This window comes from Eriocheir sinensis, chromosome 11, assembly GCF_024679095.1.
Source record: "Eriocheir sinensis breed Jianghai 21 chromosome 11, ASM2467909v1, whole genome shotgun sequence".
Classification (NCBI taxonomy): Eukaryota; Metazoa; Arthropoda; class Malacostraca; order Decapoda; family Varunidae; genus Eriocheir; species Eriocheir sinensis.
The window spans coordinates 18564545-18569853 of NC_066519.1; the positions used below are offsets into that span (position 1 = coordinate 18564545).

Below are 5309 nucleotides of genomic sequence, written 5' to 3' on the forward strand. Positions count from 1 at the left end.
TTTGCCATCTTCTTTACCCTTGTTCTGAATTAGAATGTTGAGTGTTTGTTTGCCATTAGATTCTCTCCATTTTAACCCAGTAGCTGCGGGGATCATGTTTAAGCAAGAAAAAATGAGAAAAAATCATCACTCACGCAAACCATTTCCTTATATATCAACGCATTTGTGATCATTTTAAGCATCATCTATATTGGGGGTTTATATCATGGCAAAAATTTGGCTCTTCGCTGGTACACTGTAAAGCCACAAATTTGGCCCGTCGTTGCTACCGGGTTAATTGATTGGTGTTCCATGTGACTAAAACACTATCAAATCACTTATTTACTAGTTAAGTTAATTTGCATGTAAGAATTGTAAGAATATATTATGGTGTATGCAATGTTCATAGACAAATTACTCCTATTTTGTGAGCATTTCTGTATCATTTATGGTGTTCAAGTTTCACTCAGTAATTTCTCTGATATTTCTTTTTGCATTTCGAGAATTATTTAGTTTATATATTTAATTTTTAGAAGCCACCATTTTTTTATCATATTTTATAATTATTTATGATATGCAATTTTCGTAGTCTAGTTCTCCACATTTTTTGTACTTCATGCCCTTTTTTATCATTTAACTCATCCATTTTTTAAGACATTATTTATATTTTAAGATGAGAGTTAAGTATTTATGATTTGTATGTTTTAAAGATCAATTGCTTATATTTCTTTTCCAGTGCATTTGTGAATTATTTAGTTACCCATTATTTTTCAGACATTATATTCACATTTTTTTGTTCTAGGTGATGCTTTGAATGCCTAGTGTTGTAGTTATTGAAGATTATGGAACAAGGTTATATTTTACCTGATTATTTCTTTTTGCCTTCTGCTGTTGCTCTTTTTTATATCATTTGAGTTGCATTCTTTTTTTTTTTTTTACCTCTTGTTGCTTTTTTTATCATCCAAGTTGCATTTTGATGTGGAAAAGGTTTAATTTTAGGCTTTTTTTCTGTTGTTACTCTTTTTTTTTTGTCATTCAAGTTTTTTTTCTGCTGTTCATTCAAGTTTTTTTATGCTGTTCATTCAAGTTTTTTTTATGCTGTTCATTCAAGTTTTTTTCTGCTGTTCATTCAAGTTTTTTTCTGCTGTTCATTCAAGTTTTTTTCTGCTGTTCATTCAAGTTTTTTTCTGCTGTTCATTCAAGTTTTTTTCTGCTGTTCATTCAAGTTTTTTTCTGCTGTTCATTCAAGTTTTTTTTCTGCTGTTCATTCAAGTTTTTTTCTGCTGTTCATTCAAGTTTTTTTCTGCTGTTCATTCAAGTTTTTTTTCTGCTGTTCATTCAAGTTTTTTTTCTGCTGTTGTTCATTTTTGTCATTCAAGGTTTTCTTTTGCCACTTTTATCATACAAGTTTCATTTTGATTTGTTTTCATTTTCCTGATTGCTGTTGCTTTTATCCAGGTTCCTCCTTTTATATGTTTTCTTTTTGTCTTGAGCTGTTTTTTTATCATCAGGCTGCTCCTTTATTTTATTTTATTTATTTATTTATTTATTTATTTATTTTGCTTTGTTGTTTTAATACCCAAGTTTCATTTTATACATTCTTTTTTTTTATCTTTTAGCCATTAGTTTACCACACATATTGCATTTCTATATATTTTCTTTTGTGTCTCATGCTACTGTTTTCTTATCATCCAGGCAGCATTTTTATACCCAGAATATATTTTTTTACTGATAGAAGCATGGTGTTGCCTCATACCCTCCTCTGAATATATTTTTTTACTGATAGAAGCATGGTGTTGCCTCATACCCTCCTCTGAATATATTTTTTTACTGATAGAAGCATGGTGTTGCCTCATACCCTCCTCTGAATATATTTTTTTACTGATAGAAGCATGGTGTTGCCTCATACCCTCCTCTGAATATATTTTTTTTACTGATAGAAGCATGGTGTTGCCTCATACCCTACTCTGAATATATTTTTTTACTGATAGAAGCATGGTGTTGCCTCATACCCTACTCTGAATATATTTTTTTACTGATAGAAGCATGGTGTTGCCTCATACCCTACTCTGAATATATTTTTTTACTGATAGAAGCATGGTGTTGCCTCATACCCTCCTCTGAATATATTTTTTTTACTGATAGAAGCATGGTGTTGCCTCATACCCTCCTCTGAATATATTTTTTTACTGATAGAAGCATGGTGTTGCCTCATACCCTCCTCTGAATATATATTTTTTACTGATAGAAGCATGGTGTTGCCTCATACCCTACTCTGAATATATTTTTTTTACTGATAGAAGCATGGTGTTGCCTCATACCCTACTCTGATGATTTATTTATTTATTTGTTGTTAAATTATATTGTGGCAAGTCTGTTGGTCTGAACTTCCCTGGTTCCAAAATTCCAATTATCTGAATTTTTGAAGGTGGGTAACTAGAGACTGAAAAATGTAATGTAACCAATTTCTAGAGTCCAGGAATTTAAGTTGCCATAATGATTAATAGTCCAAAATTGGGATGAACTTGCTATTAATATTCAGATTCACAGGCCTTTCCTACATTCATTTTTTCTTGTATTATTATTATTATTATTATTATTATTATTATTATTATTATTATTATTATTATTATCATTATCAGTATTATTATTGCTATTATCATTATTGCTTGTTATATTGCACTACCTCACATTTATACACCTGAAGCTGAAATTTGATATATATTGTGTTTATATATTTCTCTAGATGGCTTGTATTTTCCCATTCCTACTTCATACATGCTGGGTTTTTTATATATAATTTGCACGTAAATGTTCCCTTATTTTGCAGTTTTAGTTGATATTTTTTCTTAGTTTGAATACATATTTTTTGATTTTGCCACCAGATGTATTAGGCTACAAGGCATATATTATTTTTCCCATTTTTAGTTCTTTCACCTCTAGCTCCTCCACGGTATTATGTATGTAGTGGCAGCTTTGTTTGCAGCTTTATTTTATTCCTTAGTTTTAGTTTTATTTCAAGAGGATGTAAATGCAGAAGATCCTTGACTGCACGGACCTCAGCTTCCCAGATATATTTGTCACTCATTCTCCGTCTGTGGTTCGGAAATCAAGGATGTTCTGTATACGTAATTCACCATCAATATACTACCGTTAAATGATGATAATGAAATAATACTACACTATGATTTGAAGTACATACATATATAATAATTTAGCTGTATTATACTGTAAGATTAACACTCATATGATGTCTGGTTCATGCTGGTTAAAAGTTGTGTGAGTCTACCCTGGCAAATGAGAGAAGTAACGAAGGCCCAGTTCCACCGCCTGACCCGTAGCCTTGTAAGTGCCCAGACCAAACAACTCAAGTCAGATTTTCCACAATGCACCAGACCACAGAAATGTCTTGCATCGAGTAGTTATGTTTGTCAGCTCCCAAATAACTACAGCCAAATACTAGATAAGCTTTATGCAGTCTTTGGTGCTTTGTGCAAAACCTGAAAAGCTTGAGTTCTTTGGCTTTGGCATTTACAAAGCCATTATGTTCAGATGTGGATCTGGCCCAGTGACTCAGGATTACTCTTCACGGTGACAACCTCAGCACCATAACTTGAATTTGTACTTAATCTCATACACTGCCCTCACTGTTGCCTTAATATGGACCTTCAGATGCTAAGAGTTTTCATGGCAGTAATGGTGACGGTATCTATTGTGTTACAGATACTTTTTAACTGCTAAACTCATCAGCAATCTTTGCCCAAAATGTCAAAAGGAAGTTGCTGAAAATGGTATCCAAGAATGTGAGCCAGACATCATCTTGGTGATGGCGGCTTGTCTGTACTAACCCCAGTGTGTGTGTGTGTGTGTGTGTGTGTGCGCGTGTGTTGCAGTAGTGGGCTGAAGGGATCTGCCGGGCGGCCGTCCGACTGGTCATTGGATGACGAGGACGAGGACGAGGTGAGCAGCGAGCTGGACCTGAGCGACATGTGCGACGAGGTGCTGCTCAGCCCGGAGGAGCCCAGCGTGTCCTGGGAGGAGCAGCTCTCCCCCACCTCCCCCCCGTCCACCACCCGCCACCAGGCCCCGCCCTCGCCACCCTCCCCAGGCCCTCCCTCACACACCGACCTCCACCTGCCGTCCCGGGAGGCCAGGGACCGCCTCGCCGATGCCCGGAAGTTATCTGGGGGGAGGCGGCCGCCCTACCCCGAGGGTGGGGAGCGGGGTGGGGAGGAACTGTCGGCCCGGGAGGTGTTCTGGCTGCGCACGTCCCGGCCACGCTGGCGCCGCAAGGTGGCATCTGCCGACACCAGCCCCGAGGAGCCCCGCAGACACAGGTTTGGCCGGGGCTGGTCGGTGGAGGGCCGGGGCAGCCACTCAGACACAGAGGACCCGGAGGTGCTGTACGAGAGGCGGCGGCTGCGGGGCCAGGAGGCTGTGCCCCCCGCCCCAGGCCCCCACCCCTCCGCCAGCCCCCCCAGCCCCCACGGCATGTACACGTGGCCACCGCAGCACACACGCCACCGCCACCACAGCTCCTCAGAGGGGGAGGACTACGAGGGGGAGGACACGCTGCAGCAGCCCTCCCCCCAGCAGCCCCCAGACCCCTACCACACCCTTGCCCGCCGCCGCGGCCCACCCTCCTCCTCCAACTCCCCCTCCCCCTCACTCTACCTTGACCCTGTCCCCACCTCCCGCGCCAGCGGTGCACCACGCCGCAGGGAGGCCCCAGAAGGGTTCTCCAGCCGCCCCGGCCAAGGGGAGAAAACCCCCAAAAGGAACACCAAGATGCCCGGCGGCCCCGACTCCCCAGGTATATACTCCAGGGCGGGGCAGATGTCCTACCACAGCCACCGCCCCACCCAGCCCCGGGACCCTGAAGACCCCTACCTGTACCACTCCCTGCCCCCCACCCTGCCCCCCCATCTGTATGCCCCCCCCACCATGGCCACCCACTTCACCTATGACACCCCCGAGGACTACCTCCCCATGGCCTTCCCCGAGCCCTACAGCCCAGACCCGTACCGGGGCAGTGACGGCCACCTACGAGACCCCTACAGCCACTACCTGTTTGAGGAGCGGCCAGAGGTGCGGCCGCTGGACCACCTGCCGCACTCCTTCTTCCTGCTGGACACGGCAGAGCTGGCCCCGTGGTCCTCGCCCCCGGCCTACCCCATCGGGCCCCTCGGGGCATCCTGGCTGCAGCACGGCTTCCACCCCCTTGCCCGCCTACCCCCCTGCCTCATTACCGCCTCATATTCCCGCCCCCGCCCCCCTGCCCCTCTGGCCTCACCCCCCTGGCGCCTGTCTCACCCTGCCTCCTTCCCCAG

At 43.2% G+C, this 5309-nt stretch overlaps 1 protein-coding gene across 1 annotated transcript in view; it reads left to right on the top strand.

The window, feature by feature from the left end:
* The window catches only part of LOC126996987 (serine/threonine-protein phosphatase 4 regulatory subunit 4-like), a 32850-nt gene that overhangs the window by 19807 nt on the left and 7734 nt on the right, over nt 1-5309 (top strand). The window lies entirely within an intron of this gene.